Raw genomic sequence first — 19,421 nt, 5'->3', positions numbered from 1 at the left:
ACATGTACCTGCTTACTCAACAATCATGCAGATGTGGCCTCCGGCTGACGAGGTAATCAGCTGCCTAAAATACCTAGCTATTTCTCAGACAACAAGGAGCCAGTCGAGACAATAAACTTGACTGGTGGAGCTGAAGATTGATCACAGTGCTTTGATTTAGACAAACATCACTTTGTGACAAAGGCAATTCATCTGATGCGTCCGACGAAGCCAACTGGTGTGGTGGTTTCCCTATGAATCAGCAAGAAATAGCGAAGCCATCCTTGCGCCCGGGATTACACATAAACACATAAATCACGTAATTATAATGTCAAAACAGCATCTGAACTTTTACACACGTTGGTTTACACATGTAGACGTACTTTATCCTTTATGTTCTGCCTAGAGGTTCCTAATTAAACTAGTTTTAAGATTCAACACATGCTCCATGAGTTATAAACACAACATGAATTTATCGTCCAAAACAAATAATTTGTAGCTTTTTGAAGATGAAGAAGCCAATTTTTTTATTAGGCCTTCAGAAAGCCTTTGTGACCAATATAATGTACACGTTTAAACCAGCTTTATATGATGTTTTCTGCAACCAAATGCATTTAAAACAGTCTCATGAGTTACCTAAGATCCATAGTGTGAATTTGAAATGTACAGTATATGCATGGGGTGTCCTGATGGCTTTGTCTTCTAATGCACATGCCATGTATAATCTACACATTCAATGGTTGGTTCTTAGGGTTCCTCCAGATTTCAATGAACTACAGTATGAAAAACTGCATTTTCCTTTCATGCTTCCAACACCTGGAACGCCCTCCGACTGACTCTGAGGCTGAAGGTTCTTCCTTCTCTCGCTGCTTTTTAAAAGTATGATCTCCGACCACCGTGTGTCGACTTGTAACTGTCTTTTTTTTTTTTTATTGTTTATTCTTATTTATTGTGCCTATATGTATGACATTGCTGATAAATGATCACTTGTTTTCTAAGCTCAACATCGCTGTAAATAAGGTTTGCTTGAAATAAAGGTTTGATATTAAATTAAATTAATTTCTTTTTTTAAATATGTTCTTTTGGTGTTTTATCGCTTTATTTCTACTGGGCAGTCCAGTAGAGAGAGACAGAGGAGGAATGGGAGACAGAGTGGGGGGAAGACATGGGTCTTTATGTACACTGCTATACAATGCTATATTATACGATCTCAACCTATACTATTCTTAAAGTGATCTTTCCTTCTGTAAAGTGTCCATAAGTGTGAGCGTGTGCAGCATGAGTGTGTGTGTGCTTATGTTAAAGTGGCTGCTAGTGTGTGAGCGTGTACAGTGTGTGTGTTGTGTGTGTGCTCATGTGTGGAGAGTTCAGTGTTCAAGGCTCTGATGGCCTGGGGGAAGAAGCTGAGCCGAAGTCTCTCTGTCCTCGTTACTGGTTTGATATTAAATTAAATGAAATTTGAGACTGCGTCGCTTCCAACTCGTGGCGTAGTTGAGGATATAATACACGTATAATGAAACACAGCCACCTCGTTCGCTGGGGCGTATAGAGTTGCAGTACATCAGCCTTTTTTACCTTGGACTTAAATCGGATGGTGGGTTCACAGCATAGCCACTTTTCAGCAATATTCACACCTCTATTCAACTACCAGGACACCACCGGTTCAAACCACGACACCAGCGGTTCAAACCCGACTACCACAACACCATCGGTTCAAACCTTGGTATTTCCTTTTCTTTAGACACATTTCTCTAGTCTCTTCAATGTATCCGTCACAAGAACTAATAGAATCCTTGAGGAGGGTTGACTGCCCACTCGAAAAAGAGAGGGAGAGAGAGAGAGAGAGAGAGAGAGAGAGAGCATCATTATGAAGCGATCCCTGTGGCGTGGTAATGGACATTATCGTGGCTTGTACCACTCTGTGTCCGACAATCTGGTTTTTGGCAGAGAGGAGGAGCCTGGATTAGCGACCCAACAGTAGTTATTCTCCCAGCGCTTTTCCTAAATGTCACAGTTTGCATTTGTCAGATTGCAATGTATCACTTGGAGGGGGGCGACGGCTCGGGAACCCCTCCAAGAGTTACCTTGAATGGCAGCCAGGCGGCGCGGGGCCCAAGCCCCCCCCCACCCCCCCCCCCCCTCCACGCTGCCTCTCTGCCACGCTGCATGGCTCTCGCTCGCCGCGCTCTACGGTATATTTAAATACACACTGGCACACGGGGGAGACGGGGGTGGGGGGGGGGGGGGAATAGCATCTGACCTCATGAAACAGATTCCCTCACAACCTAGTAGGGAGAGGGAAATTGTTTAATGAAGATGGATCATAGTGATATATACCTTTTTTACATTTCACTTCTTTAACCGGTAGCATATGGCTTTATTATAGCCGGCTCTCAACCTTTGTCCTCCTCAGCCTTTTTTTTCAGACCAGGAGGACGGTCTGTGTGTGTACACTACAGTGTAGCGGCCTTATAGTCTCGGTTTTGGGTCCTCCTTTTTTTTTTACATTTTTTTTTTTTGTGCTGTTTTGTTGCCTGTTAAAAAACTGCCTGCATTGTGGAACTTGCAGAGCCAGCTTAGTCCTCGGGGAAATGTTGACAATTCAGCCCAGTTCCATCTGGGCACATTCTTGCTGGTCGGTCGGGCTGCTCCTCTGTGAGGTCTCCTGTGGAATGATGTCCTCTATCACAGCACTGAATGTCACAAAAGCCCCACACCATTATTGCAGAATAGGATCCCCACAGACCGTGTGTATATGGGGGGGGGAACTAATTCAACATCTCTCTCTCTCTCTCTCTCTCTCTCTCTCTCTCTCTCTCTCTCTCTCTCTCTCTCTCTCTCTCTCTCTCTCTCTCTCTCTCTCTCTCTCTCTCTCTCTCTCTCTCTCTCTCTCATTTGCAGCGAGAGGGAGGAGGGTCCTCCGCCCGTGGTGGAAGCATACTAATGCAATGCAAAAAGGACAGGTTTTAATGCTATGTCGTGTGATGCATCGCTGCTCTTTATATCTAATCTCTGAGAATGAGCGGAAGATTTGTCAATGTATATATCTCTTATCTTTAACCGCCGGCCCCCATTTGTACAAAACACTGAGCTTTCACGGTATTAGAAACGGAAAAAAAAAAAAAATATATATATATATATAGAAAAACATTTGTCCGGAAATGGACATTTCTTTCATTTTAGGAAAATATTATTTCATGGTTCACCATGTACAGTAGCTTTATGGAACGGACTACAAGTGGAAACTAAACGGAGCAAATTACAACACGGTTCAGAAATAGATACAAAAATGCACTGATAGACAAATACAGAACTGAAAAACTATAGATAGTTGATATAGATAGATATTTCTTCAAAAATATAATTTGTTTATCTCAGGTAGTAAGAGTTGTACGATATTGTAAGAAAGGGGCAGGACTAGATAAGCTCCGCTTCCTTCTGCCTCTTCTCCAACTCATCCATGTTTGCTTTTCTATGGATGAAGACGGACTCATTTGTTTACATTTTGTCTTTACTGTGATTTGTACGTTTGTTGTGTTTGAGATGAATACAGATCGAGCATCGAGCGTCACTGTCATAACATACTACATACCAGTCAGCGCATCGAGCGTCACTGTCATATATAGGGTTGGGCATCGTTTGGATTTGAACGATTCCGGTTCCGATTCCGATTTTCCATTTAGATTCCTGTTCTAAACGATTCGAGGTGCAGGTCAAAACAGGTCGCAGCTTATTTCGCAGGATATTTTTTATTTTTTTGAAAAATCTTTTTTTTTTTTCATACTATTCACATTGTCAGTTGACTTGATACAGTTTAATTTGGTTGCTGTACTGTAACTAGGGTATTAATTAACAAAGTAAAAAAAAAAAATTATAATAATTACATTTTTTTAATTAATTTAATTTAAGAATCGAAATGCAAATATGTCACGTCCGGTTCCAGAACCGGAAGTTAGGAACCGGTTCCTATTAGAACCGGTTCTCGGTCCCCAACCCTACTGTCATATACCATACAGAACCAGCTCTTAAAAATCGCACCTCTACTGCAAGGGCGCAGTATCGTTAACGCCTCGTTAACAGCACTGCCAGGTTAATGGTGCATGATTACCGCAGTAGCAGAGCAGAGCAGAGCTCAGGCTCCTAAGAGCTGCATCTGTACATACCAGTCAGGGCATCGAGCGTCGTCACTGTCATTATAACATTGACCCAGGAAGCAGGATGGATTGAACTCAAGTCACAGTGTTGTCACAGCAACACATGCTCGCTTCAGTGTCATCAACTCTTCAACCCGTCTTAAAAAGGTCACGTAAGAGGAACCAGCTCTTCTTCTGCGGCTATAAATAACAGCAGCTCTTCCTGCGGCTGCAGCAGCAGCTCCGTGCCGAGGGACCAGCCGAGGCTCATTCCAGCCCTGAGTCCCGTCCCGGTAGTAGTGGTTCAGGCGGGCGCGCCCCCCGGCGACGGACGCGGCTTGATTCTATACGTGTTTAAATGTTTTACTTCCGGTTTGACTTCCTCTGTATTTATACTCTGGCACCGCAGCTGATACCGCACTGATAACCTTTGTAATGTTCCTGTGAATAAGTGCATAATGTAGCAGAGGGTATGTGTGGATTAGGGCTGTCCCGAACTAAGGATTTGGATGGTCGACTTTGATTGGCCAAAATTTGCCGTTAGTCGACTATTGGTCGACAAAAAAATAAAAATAAAAAAGTATAATATTTGTAATTTATAAAAAAAAAAATAAAAAAAATTTTATCATTCCATTTGGGCTGTGGGGGGTGCTTAATGTCTGAAGGAGTCGACTGATGGCTTCTTGTCCTCTGCTAAAGCATGCAATTGGTCCACTGATGGATACATCTTGATATTTGTCTAGTTTAGTGTGTTCATTAGACAGGTGAAATCCTCTTTCAGTGCCTCTGTGCCTGTTTTCGTAGGCAGTTAGCCTTTGGTATGCGTGCCATTAGCGTTAGCCACGCTTCTAGGCCTCTTTTCTTTTGGAAAGAATGATAATTTTTTTTTAAATGTTTAAATATATATATATTTTTAAATATATATTCGACTAAGAGGTTGGCTAGTCGACTACGGCTCCTTTCGACCGATTAGTCAACTAATCGACTAATAGGGGTCAGCCCTAGAGTGGGTACATGGATGTGTGGCGTGACAGTGAGTGTGGGTACAACACATGTATGTGTGGTAGTGTGTCTATAGGTACATCATGGATGTGTTGTGTGGTAGAGTGGGTACAACACATGTATGTGTGGTAGTGTGTCTATAGGTACATCATGGATGTGTTGTGTGGTAGAGTGGGTATGTAGGTGTCGTTGTTTCAGGTGCTGCACCAACCAATCTCGTTGTGCAATGACAATAAAGCTTTCTACTTCTACTTCTAAGCGGTTTACGAGAGGACAGAATGACTTGATGAATATTAGGCTAAAATGACGAATGTCAAAGTTGGACCTCTGTCTGCACATCTGAACCGTTTGACCAAAGGTCAGCAGTGTGAATGGGTTAACTGAGCCCCCCCCCCCGGGGCTGAGTGTCTCGACCCTTCTCTCGCCTAATGTGACCTGAGCGCCTCTCACCTAACGTGACCTGAGCGTCTCGACCCTTCTCTCCCCTAACGTGACCCTTCTCTCGCCTAACGTGACCTGAGCGTCTCGACCCTTCTCTCACCTAACGTGACCTGAGCGTCTCGACCCTTCTCTCACCTAACGTGACCTGAGTGTCTCGACCCTTCTCTCGCCTAACGTGACCTGAGTGTCTCGACCCTTCTCTCACCTAACGTGACCTGAGCGTCTCGACCCTTCTCTCACCTAACGTGACCTGAGCGTCTCGACCCTTCTCTCACCTAACGTTACCTGAGTGTCTCGACCCTTCTCTCACCTAACGTGACCTGAGCGTCTCGACCCTTCTCTCACCTAACGTGACCTGAGCGTCTCGACCCTTCTCTCACCTAACGTGACCTGAGTGTCTCGACCCTTCTCTCGCCTAACGTGACCTGAGTGTCTCGACCCTTCTCTCACCTAACGTGACCCTTCTCTCACCTAACGTGACCCGAGTGTCTCGACCCTTCTCTCACCTAACGTGGCCCTTCTCTCACCTAACGTGACCAGAGTGTCTCGACCCTTCTCTCACCTAACGTGACCAGAGTGTCTCGACTCTTCTCTCACCTAACGTGACCTGAGCGTCTCGACCCTTCTCTCACCTAACGTGACCCTTCTCTCACCTAATGTGACCTGAGTGTCTCGACCCTTCTCTCACCTAACGTGACCTGAGTGTCTCGACTCTTCTCTCACCTAATGTGACCCTTCTCTCACCTAACGTGACCTGAACGTCTCAACCCTTCTCTCACCTAACGTGACCTGAGTGTCTCGACTCTTCTCTCACCTAACGTGACCTGAGCGTCTCGACCCTTCTCTCACCTAACGTGACCTGAGTGTCTCGACTCTTCTCTCACCTAATGTGACCTGAGTGTCTCGACCCTTCTCTCACCTAACGTGACCTGAGTGTCTCGACTCTTCTCTCGTCTAACGTGACCCTTCTCTTACCTAACATGACCTGAGCGTCTCGACCCTTCTCTCACCTAACGTGACCTGAGTGTCTCGACCCTTCTCTCACCTAACGTGACCTGAGTGTCTACTCTCAACCCTTCTCTCACCTAACGTGACCTGAGCGTCTCGACCCTTCTCTCACCTAACATGACCTGAGTGTCTCGACCCTTCTCTCACCTAACGTGACCCTTCTCTCACCTAATGTGGCGGGGCTGAGCCTCTCTTACCTAACATGACGGGGCTGAGCCTCTGTTACCTAACGTGACGGGGCTGAGCCTCTTACCTAACATGACAGGGCTGAGCCTCTGTTACCTAATGTTACGGGCTGAGCCTCTGTTACCTAACGTGACAGGGCTGAGTCTCTGTTACCTAATGTGACGGGCTGAGCCTCTGTTACCTAACATGACGGGGCTGAGCCTCTCTTACTGAACGTGACGGGGTTGAGCCTCTGTTACCTAACGTGACGGGGCTGAGCCTCTCTTACCTAACGTGTCGGGGCTGAGCCTCTCTTACCTAACGTGACGGGCTGAGCCTCTGTTACCTAACGTGACGGGGCTGAGCGTCTTACCTAACGTGACAGGGCTGAGCCTCTCTTACCTAACGTGACATGGCTGAGCCTCTCTTACCTAACATGACGGGGCTGAGCCTCTCTTACCTGACGTGACGGGGCTGAGCCTCTGTTACCTAACGTGACGGGGCTGAGCCTCTCTTACCTAACGTGACAAGGCTGAGACCCTTCTCTCACCTAACGTGACCTGAGTGTCTCGACCCTTCTCTCACCTAACGTGACCCTTCTCTCACCTAACGTGACCCTTCTCTCCCCTAACGTGACCCTTCTCTCCCCTAACGTGACCCGTCTCCCCTAACGTTACCTGAGTGTCTCGACCCTTCTCCCACCTAACGTGACCTGAGTGTCTCGACCCTTCTGTCACCTAACGTGACCTGAGTGTCTCGACCCTTTTCTCACCTAACGTGACCCTTCTCTCCCCTAACGTGACCCTTCTCTCCCCTAATGTGACCCTCACCTAACGTGACCCTTCTCTCACCTAACGTGACCCTTCTCTTACCTAACGTGACCCTTCTCTCACCTAACGTGACCCTCACCTAACGTGACCCTTCTCTCACCTAACGTGACCCTTCTCTTACCTAACGTGACCCTTCTCTTACCTAACGTGACCCTTCTCTCACCTAACGTGACCCTCACCTAACGTGACCCTTCTCTCACCTAATGTGACCCTCACCTAACGTGGCCCTTCTCTCACCTAACGTGACCTGAGCGTCTCGACCCTTCTCTCACCTAACGTGACCTGAGTGTCTCGACCCTTCTCTCACCTAACGTGACCTGAGTGTCTCGACCCTTCTCTCACCTAACGTGACCTGAGCGTCTCGACCCTTCTCTCACCTAACGTGACCTGAGCGTCTCGACCCTTCTCTCACCTAACGTGACCCTTCTCTCACCTAACGTGACCAGAGTGTCTCGACCCTTCTCTCACCTAACGTGACCAGAGTGTCTCGACTCTTCTCTCACCTAACGTGACCTGAGCGTCTCGACCCTTCTCTCACCTAACGTGACCCTTCTCTCACCTAATGTGACCTGAGTGTCTCGACCCTTCTCTCACCTAACGTGACCTGAGTGTCTCGACTCTTCTCTCACCTAACGTGACCCTTCTCTCACCTAACGTGACCTGAGCGTCTCGACCCTTCTCTCACCTAACGTGACCTGAGTGTCTCGACTCTTCTCTCACCTAACGTGACCTGAGCGTCTCGACCCTTCTCTCACCTAACGTGACCTGAGTGTCTCGACCCTTCTCTCACCTAATGTGACCTGAGTGTCTCGACCCTTCTCTCACCTAACGTGACCTGAGTGTCTCGACTCTTCTCTCGTCTAACGTGACCCTTCTCTTACCTAACATGACCTGAGCGTCTCGACCCTTCTCTCACCTAACGTGACCTGAGTGTCTCGACCCTTCTCTCACCTAACGTGACCTGAGTGTCTACTCTCAACCCTTCTCTCACCTAACGTGACCTGAGCGTCTCGACCCTTCTCTCACCTAACATGACCTGAGTGTCTCGACCCTTCTCTCACCTAACGTGACCCTTCTCTCACCTAACGTGACCTGAGCGTCTCGACCCTTCTCTCACCTAACGTGACCTGAGTGTCTCGACTCTTCTCTCACCTAACGTGACCTGAGCGTCTCGACCCTTCTCTCACCTAACGTGACCTGAGTGTCTCGACCCTTCTCTCACCTAATGTGACCTGAGTGTCTCGACCCTTCTCTCACCTAACGTGACCTGAGTGTCTCGACTCTTCTCTCATCTAACGTGACCCTTCTCTTACCTAACATGACCTGAGCGTCTCGACCCTTCTCTCACCTAACGTGACCTGAGTGTCTCGACCCTTCTCTCACCTAACGTGACCTGAGTGTCTACTCTCAACCCTTCTCTCACCTAACGTGACCTGAGCGTCTCGACCCTTCTCTCACCTAACATGACCTGAGTGTCTCGACCCTTCTCTCACCTAACGTGACCCTTCTCTCACCTAATGTGGTGGGGCTGAGCCTCTGTTACCTAACATGACGGGGCTGAGCCTCTCTTACCGAACGTGACGGGGTTGAGCCTCTGTTACCTAACGTGACGGGGCTGAGCCTCTCTTACCTAACGTGTCGGGGCTGAGCCTCTCTTACCTAACGTGACGGGCTGAGCCTCTGTTACCTAACGTGACGGGGCTGAGCGTCTTACCTAACGTGACAGGGCTGAGCCTCTCTTACCTAACATGACAGGGCTGAGCCTCTCTTACCTGACGTGACGGGGCTGAGCCTCTGTTACCTAACGTGACAGGGCTGAGCCTCTCTTACCTAACGTGACCTGAGTGTCTCGACCCTTCTCTCACCTAACGTGACCCTTCTCTCACCTAACGTGACCCTTCTCTCCCCTAACGTGACCCTTCTCTCCCCTAACGTGACCCGTCTCCCCTAACGTTACCTGAGTGTCTCGACCCTTCTCCCACCTAACGTGACCTGAGTGTCTCGACCCTTCTCTCTTCTCTCACCTAACGTGACCTGAGTGTCTCTACCCTTTTCTCACCTAACGTGACCCTTCTCTCCCCTAACGTGACCCTTCTCTCCCCTAATGTGACCCTCACCTAACGTGACCCTTCTCTCACCTAACGTGACCCTTCTCTTACCTAACGTGACCCTTCTCTCACCTAACGTGACCCTCACCTAACGTGACCCTTCTCTCACCTAACGTGACCCTTCTCTTACCTAACGTGACCCTTCTCTTACCTAACGTGACCCTTCTCTCACCTAACGTGACCCTCACCTAACGTGACCCTTCTCTCACCTAATGTGACCCTCACCTAACGTGACCCTTCTCTCACCTAACGTGACCCTTCTCTCACCTAACGTGACCCTTCTCTCACCTAACGTGACCCTCACCTAACGTGACCCTTCTCTCACCTAACGTGACCCTTCTCTCACCTAACGTGACCCTCCCCTAACGTGACCATTCTCTCACCTAACGTGACCCTTCTCTCACCTAACGTGACCCTTCTCTCACCTAACGTGACCCTTCTCTCACCTAACGTGACCCTCACCTAACGTGACCCTTCTCTCACCTAACGTGACCCTTCTCTCACCTAACGTGACCCTTCTCTCACCTAACGTGACCCTCACCTAACGTGACCCTTCTCTCACCTAACGTGACCCTCACCTAATGTGACCCTTCTCTCACCTAACGTGACCCTTCTCTTACCTAACGTGACCCTTCTCTCACCTAACGTGACCCTTCTCTTACCTAACGTGACCCTTCTCTCACCTAACGTGACCCTTCTCTCACCTAACGTGACCCTCACCTAACGTGACCCTTCTCTCACCTAACGTGAACCTTCTCTCACCTAACGTGACCCTCACCTAACATGACCCTTCTCTTACCTAACGTGCCCCTTCTCTCACCTAACGTGACCCTTCTCGTACCTAACGTGACCCTTCTCTTACCTAACGTGACCCTCACCTAACGTGACCCTTCTCTCCCCTAACGTGACCCTTCTCTCACCTAACGTGACCCTTCTCTCACCTAACGTGACCCTTCTCTCACCTAACGTGACCCTCACCTAACGTGACCCTTCTCTTACCTAACGTGACCCTTCTCTTACCTAACGTGACCCTTCTCTCCCCTAACGTGACCCTTCTCTCACCTAACATGACCCTCACCTAACGTGACCCTTCTCTTACCTAACGTGACCCTTCTCTTACCTAACGTGACCCTTCTCTCACCTAACGTGACCCTCACCTAACGTGACCCTTCTCTTACCTAACGTGACCCTTCTCTCACCTAACGTAACCCTTCTCTTACCTAACGTAACCCTTCTCTTACCTAACGTGACCCTTCTCTCCCCTAACGCAACCCTTCTCTCCCCTAACGTGACCCTCACCTAACGTGACCCTTCTCTTACCTAACGTGAGCCTTCTCACCTAACGTGACCCTTCTCTCACCTAACGTGACCCTCACCTAACGTGACCCTTCTCTTACCTAACGTGACCCTTCTCTCACCTAACGTGACCCTTCTCTCACCTAACGTGACCCTTCTCTTACCTAACGTGACCCTTCTCTCCCCTAACGTGACCCTTCTCTCCCCTAACGTGACCCTTCTCTTACCTAACGTGACCCTTCTCACCTAACGTGACCCTTTTCTTACCTAACGTGACCCTTCTCTCCCCTAATGTGACCCTTCTCTCACCTAACGTGACCCTTCTCTCCCCTAACGTGACCCTCAGCTAACGTGACCCTTGTCTTACCTAACGTGACCCTTCTCTCCCCTAATGTGACCCTTCTCTCACCTAACGTGACCCTTCTCTCCCCTAACGTGACCCTCACCTAACGTGACCCTTCTCACCTAACGTGACCCTTCTCTTACCTAACATGACCCTTCTCTCACCTAACGTGACCCTTCTCTCACCTAACGTGACCCTTCTCTCGCCTAACTTGACCGGCGCTGAAATGGTATCAGCAACACAACCACAACCCAACCGTAGTCCAGATATTTGTCTTGAATTGATAGCTGCATGTGACGTGTTATCGCCTTTATACGTCCCGTGTTCAACTTAGGCATGCAGGTCTATAATTATGTGATAGGTCAGCCCACTGCCACTTTTAATGAAATATAATATATGGGTCAGTGGGAATCGAACCCTTAGCCCTCTACCAGGGTTGGTAGTGACAGATTACATATAATGAGATTATAGTCATCTCATTACAAAAAAAAGGTTAAATAAATGATTTTTCACTGTTGTTGATTATGATAATGACATCAGAATAAGATCATATTGGAATAAACTGTTCAGCTTCTCATTGGTGGCAGAAGAATCCAAGAGCCATTCAAAGTAAGCCGATTACATTACTGGGTTAGTATAATCCAATGGATTATATTACTGGGAATAATAAGAGGTCACATTCCCACTCCTAAATTTTAATTCATGGTTAGGGGCTGCATGTCTCGTACACGGCCTGAAATTCATTGACAACTTTAATGTTTTCTGGAATAACCCAGAACGTTTTCAAAGAAATGGCTTCTTCCCAAATCGCTTAGGTTCAAAGCTCCTATCAGCAAACATGCGTCATGCCTTGATGGCCTCCAAGAATATTAAGCTCATACCAGCACGAGAGATAGTCATGAAGGACACAATCTCACCACGAAGTACAGCACAAGACGCCCCCCCCCCGTCCCCCGTCCCCATATCACACAAGGCCATCTCGTCTGATCAAATGTCCCCGAAAGCACAGTGCAGTCAGTACGGTACAGTATAGCACAATTACCATGCCATCTCTCAAAACATACAAGTAATCATAACTAGCCAATGGCATGGTGAAAAATATACGCCACCAATGCGTTTACCTGCTATTAACCTCAGGGCCATCACGGTCAAACCAAAGCAGACCTCCTCTAAAGAAGTTCAACAAATAAAATTAGCTTTCCTAAATGTCAGATCACTGAATAATAAAACATTCTTAGTAAATGATCTGATTAAAGAAAATAACTTGGATTGCATCTGCCTAGTAGAGACATGGCTAAATAATGACACAGCTACATCAATAATGATAGAAGCTTGTCCACCAGACTATAACTTTTTTCAAATACCCAGAAAAAATAAAAGGAGCGGAGGAGTTGCAGCAATCTTCTCCTCAAAACTCTTGTTTAGAATCACAGAACTAGGCGAGTTCATGTCAATGGAATATCTTGCCATTGAACTAAAAACAGAATCAACTATTATTGTCACAATATACCGCCCGCCTAGACACTCACCAATATTTATACAGGAGCTCTCTGAACTGATCTCACTATGTGTTACCGGATATGATAAGGTGATCCTAAATGGAGACCTGAACATCCATTTTAATAAGAAAACAGACTCCAAAACTATGGAACTAAAAAATCTACTGGATAGCTTTGACCTAATACAGCATATAACAAATGCAACTCACCGGCTTGGGAATACACTAGACTTAGTTATAACAACAACTGGGCTAAGCATAACAAATATCTCAATAACTGAATTACCTCTCTCCGACCATCACTGTATATTTTTTGATACTCAAATAACCCTTACTAAAACAAAAAAAGAAATCATAGTTAAAAAGAGGCTCCTAAACGACAAAGCTGAATCAAAGTTCATTGATCTTATCAGACTACATGAACCACACAATCATGACAGCTCTCTAAATGAAATGGTAGAAAATCTCAATGATGCAATGTCATCTATATTAAATTCTGTCGCCCCATTAAAAACGAAAAAGAAGAAAACTAGAGCCTCGCCCTGGTTAAACTATAATACGGTCAACAAAGAAAAAAGGAAATGTCGTGCAGCGGAGCGAAAATGGAGAAAAACAAAAACCACCATATGCTGTGATATATACAAAGATGCTTTAACTGCTTATAATAAAACCATCCGCTTAGCAAGGAAAGATTACTTCTCTAAAATCATTACAGAAAATGCTGGAAACTCCAGAATCCTCTTTTCCACTATTAATGTACTACTCAACACTGCCCCTACACCTCCTCAGTTATCAACGGTTAAGTGTGAAGAACTTGCACTATTCTTTAACAACAAAATAACCTTGATCAGGGCCAGCATTACTCATGATGGAAATAAAGTTGATTGCGGCAAACCGTGCAATGTAACCATGAGAAGTTTCACATGCATCACATTAGATGTACTCTGCAAAACTGTCTCAGAATGTAACTCCTCCACCTCAGACATTGACCCTATACCTACAGCTTTCTTCAAACGGGTATTTAATAGTGTTTCAAGCCCTGTGCTAGATATCATAAACACTTCCCTTAGGACTGGTATTTTCCCGGATGCCTTTAAAACAGCAGTTGTAAAGCCATTACTAAAAAAACCTAACTTGGATAGTAATGAAATGGCAAATTATCGTCCAATATCCAACCTACCATTCATTAGTAAAGTACTTGAAAAGATAGTTTCAGTTCAAATAAATTCCTTTCTTGAAGAAAACAACATCTTAGAAGAATTTCAGTCAGGATTCAGAAAATATCATAGCACTGAAACTGCCCTCACCAAAATAATCAGTGACCTCAGACTAAACTCTGACGAGAATAAGATCTCCATCCTTATCCTGTTAGATCTCAGTGCAGCATTTGATACAATCGATCACAATATTCTAATCGATCGTCTTGAAAACCATGTCGGTTTCTCAGACCATGTGCTGGGCTGGTTTAAAACATACATCAGAGGGAGGAAATTCTATGTTAAACTAGGAGATCACATGTCTGATATATACGACAACAACTATGGAGTTGCACAAGGGAGTTGCTTAGGTCCTTTACTCTTCTCCCTTTACATGTTACCGCTGGGTGATATCATCAGAGAACATAATGTAGATTTCCATAGCTATGCGGATGATACACAACTGTACATATCTGCTGAACCAAATGATACAGCGATTAGCTCCATTACAGACTGCTTACTGGCAATAAATAAATGGATGAGTAAGAACTTCCTGAAACTAAACGAGAACAAAACTGAAATTCTAATTATCGGCTCCAAAACTAAAAAAGAAACATTAATAAAGAACCTGGGGGGACTAACCCCTTGGATCAAATCTGAGGTCACTAGTCTTGGGGTTATCATAGATTCAGAACTGAACTTCAATTCTCATATTAGCAAAGTGACGAAAACATCGTTCTTCCATCTCAGAAATATAGCAAAAGTACGACCATTTATTAATCAGAACGATGCTGAGAAGCTAATTCATGCATTCATATCTAGCCGGTTAGACTACTGTAATGCACTTTTCACAGGTCTCCCTAAGAAAACCACAGAGAGGCTTCAGCTAATCCAAAACTCTGCAGCCCGACTGCTAACTAGAACCAAAAGGAGAGAGCACATTAGTCCAGTCCTAGCCGCTTTACACTGGCTTCCTGTAACATTTAGAATTGACTTTAAGGTCCTTCTCCTTACATACAAAGCTCTAAATGGACAGGGACCTAGCTACATCGCCAACACTCTAATAAATTACACACCAGCAAGAACACTGCGATCATCAGCTGCTGGACTACTAGGGGCTCCCAGAAGCAGTCAAAAGAGGATCGGTAATGCAGCCTTTATCAACTATGCCCCAAAACTATGGAACAAACTACCCCAAAACATCAGGGAAGCCAACTCGCTAGACATCTTTAAAAGACAGCTTAAAAATCTCTTTGCTCAGGCATTTCACTGATAGATATCTGCTACCACCTAGTGGCAAGAGGAAACATCAGGGATATCCTGACACAACTTGTATTTATTCTTACCCTGCCTACTCTTTTACACTGCCTATCAAATTCATGTGTCGGTTATTGCACTTTTTACTTCTTACTGATGACTATTTTTAAACTGAATCATTTTAAACTATTCTTATTATTTGCTAGATCCAAATGTGAAACACTGATTATTAATGACTATTTTTAAACTGAATCATTTTATTCTTATTATTTGCTAGATCCAAATGTGAAACACTGTGATTATTTGTTCATGAATTACAGGAGTATTACTGAATAGAGAGCCTATTAGGATGCTAGATCCTAATGTGAAACACTGTGATTTGCCATATCTTGCTATGCTCGCTCATGCCTGTATTTTTTATGTCCGTTCTATTTTATAATTTTTTGACTATTTTTAAACTGAATCATTTTAAACTATTTTTACTATTTGTGTTACTGAAAACTGTAAGCGGAGAGCCTATTGGGATGCTAGATCCTAATGTGAAACACTGTGATTCTACCTGTCTATCTTTTTATGCTCGCTTATGCCTGTATTTTTTGCTGTTGTGAAGCACTTTGAACTGCAACCTCTGTATGAAAAGTGCTATACAAATAAAGTTATTATTATTATTATTATATGCTCTACCAATTGACCTATCTCAAACCCTATCTAAAATCCTGCCCTCTTTTCTTGATCCTCCAATCCCAGTTGTTGCTTCTCTCGGACAAACTTTGTCAATAGTTGTGATTGGAGGATCAAGAAAAGAGGGCATTTTAGATAGGTCAATTGAATTACACAGGAACCAGAAATGGCATTATCTGTACATAATTGGAAATTTTTTTAAATCAAATGAGGGTTTCAAACACTACAGGGATTTGAGGCTGTGCAATAGCCAATTCAATTTAATTCATTGTTACCTGGAATATAGACCTAGTCTGACCTACAGATGGACACAGAGGTATAATGTCTCGCACACCGCAGCTTGCACATTTTAAATGAAAGTTAATGGAAGTTTCAGTCATCGAGAAGACTCAGCACTTGCTCTGGTCATTCTGGCCATGGAACCAAGGGGAGCATCCGTCTAGTATAACGGAGATATACGAGTCTCGGAGTACACAGCTCGCTAGCAAAGAACATTTGTACCTTAGGTAAACCCACTCAATTGTATGCACTGTAAGAAAAAAGGTGCAAGAAAACGGTAAATGTCTGGCATCAATGGTTTCCAAATACTTACTGTCAAATTCCAGTAAAATCAAATACATTTACAGATTACAACCTTTATTTAATGGTTAATATTTTGATAAAAGGTAATTTACTGTATTTTTATGGCATTTAGTAGACAAACAAAAGTAATCTGTAAAATAATACAGTGAATTTACTGTGAAATATATATATATTTTTTTACAGTATGCTTTTACCCACCAATATAGACATGACCTTAATACCAGACGTGCTTCAAGTAGTCGCTTCACCCTACCTCTGCCTAGAACCAACGGTCTAAAAAACTGCAATGTATAGAGCCATAACATATTGGAATAGGATCCCATTACATATCATACGGATGGAAAACAAGGACAGTTTCAAAAAGAAACTTAAAGGAGCCATAATCCGGAAGGAAATCAATATATGTCATGCATGAGTGTAGCTGCAGCCATGTTATCCAAACTTCTTCTGTTTACTTTGTGTTATTTTTAAAGGTATGGTGAAATGGATTCACCTATGACCTTTTGTTTTATTTTCTATTGATTATGTATGTGATATATGACTGATTTACACTGAATGTTTCATATTTGTATGTGTATATCTGTGAGGAGGACCCCAGGGAGAATAGTCAACACGTTGATGATGACTAATGGGGATCCTAATAAACATAAACATAGTATAACAGAGATATATACGAGTCTCGGAGTACACAGCTCGCTAGTATAACAGAGATATACGAGTATCAGAGTACACAGATCACTAGTATAACAGATATAAGAGTCTCAGAGTACACAGATCACTTGTATAACAGATATAAGAGTCTCAGAGTACACAGATCACTAGTATAACATATATAAGAGTCTCAGAGTACACAGATCACTAGTATAACAGATATAAGAGTCTCAGAGTATACAGATCACTAGTATAACAGATATAAGAGTCTCAGAGTACACAGATCACTAGTATAACAGAGATATAAGAGTATCAGAGTACACAGGTCACTAGTATAACATATATAAGAGTCTCAGAGTACACAGATCACTAGTATAACAGATATAAGAGTCTCAGAGTACACAGATCACTAGTATAACAGATATAAGAGTCTCAGAGTACACAGATCACTATATAACAGATATAAGAGTCTCAGAGTACACAGATCACTAGTATAACAGATATAAGAGTCTCAGAGTACACATATCACTAGTATAACAGATATAAGAGTCTCAGAGTACACAGGTCACTACTATAACAGAGATAAGAGTCTCAGAGTACACAGATCACTAGTATAACAGATATAGGAGTCTCAGAGTACACAGATCACTAGTATAACAGAGATATAAGAGTCTCAGAGTACACAGATCACTAGTATAACAGAGATATAAGAGTCTCAGAGTACACAGATCACTAGTATAACAGAGATATAAGAGTCTCAGAGTACACAGATCACTAGTATAACAGATATAAGAGTCTCAGAGTACACAGATCAATAGTATAACAGATATAAGAGTCTCAGAGTACACAGATCACTAGTATAACAGAGATATAAGAGTCTCAGAGTACACAGATCACTAGTATAACAGATATAAGAGTCTCAGAATACACAGATCACTAGTATAACAGATATAAGAGTCTCAGAGTACACAGATCACTAGTATAACAGATATAAGAGTCTCAGAGTACACAGATCACTAGTATAACAGAGATATAAGAGTCTCAGAGTACACAGATCACTAGTATAACAGATATAAGAGTCTCAGAGTACACAGATCACTAGTATAACAGATATATATATATAAGAGTCTCAGAGTACACATATCACTAGTATAACAGATATATATAATAGTCTCAGAGTACACAGATCACTAGTATAACAGATATATATAAGAGTCTCAGAGTACACAGATCACTAGTATAACAGATATAAGAGTCTCAGAGTACACAGATCACTAGTATAACAGAGATATAAGAGTCTCAGAGTACACAGATCACTAGTATAACAGAGATATAAGAGTCTCAGAGTACACAGATCACTAGTATAACAGATATAAGAGTATCAGAGTACACAGATCACTAGTATAACAGATATAAGAGTCTCAGAGTACACAGATCACTAGTATAACAGATATAAGAGTCTCAGAGTACACAGATCACTAGTATAACAGATATAAGAGTCTCAGAGTACACAGATCACTAGTATAACAGATATAAGAGTCTCAGAGTACACAGATCACTAGTATAACAGCGACATAAGAGTCTCAGAGTACACAGATCACTAGTATAACAGATATAAGAGTCTCAGAATACACAGATCACTAGTATAACAGATATAAGAGTCTCAGAGTACACAGATCACTAGTATAACAGAGATATAAGAGTCTCAGAGTACACAGATCACTAGTATAACAGATATAAGAGTCTCAGAGTACACAGATCACTAGTATAACAGAGATATAAGAGTCTCAGAGTACACCGATCACTAGTATAACAGAGATAAGAGTCTCAGAGTACACAGATCACTAGTATAACAGAGCTATAAGAGTCTCAGAGTACACAGATCACTAGTATAACAGAGATATAAGAGTCTCAGAGTACACAGATCACTAGTATAACAGAGATATAAGAGTCTCAGAGTACACAGATCACTAGTATAACAGATATAAGAGTATCAGAGTACACAGATCACTAGTATAACAGATATAAGAGTCTCAGAGTACACAGATCACTAGTATAACAGATATAAGAGTCTCAGAGTACACAGATCACTAGTATAACAGATATAAGAGTCTCAGAGTACACAGATCACTAGTATAACAGATATAAGAGTCTCAGAGTACACAGATCACTAGTATAACAGCGACATAAGAGTCTCAGAGTACACAGATCACTAGTATAACAGATATAAGAGTCTCAGAATACACAGATC

The sequence above is a fragment of the Notolepis coatsorum genome, assembly GCF_963971535.1.
Source record: "Notolepis coatsorum genome assembly, chromosome: 5".
NCBI classification, from domain to species: domain Eukaryota; kingdom Metazoa; phylum Chordata; class Actinopteri; order Aulopiformes; family Paralepididae; genus Notolepis; species Notolepis coatsorum.
Note: the sequence above shows the minus strand (reverse complement) of the source record.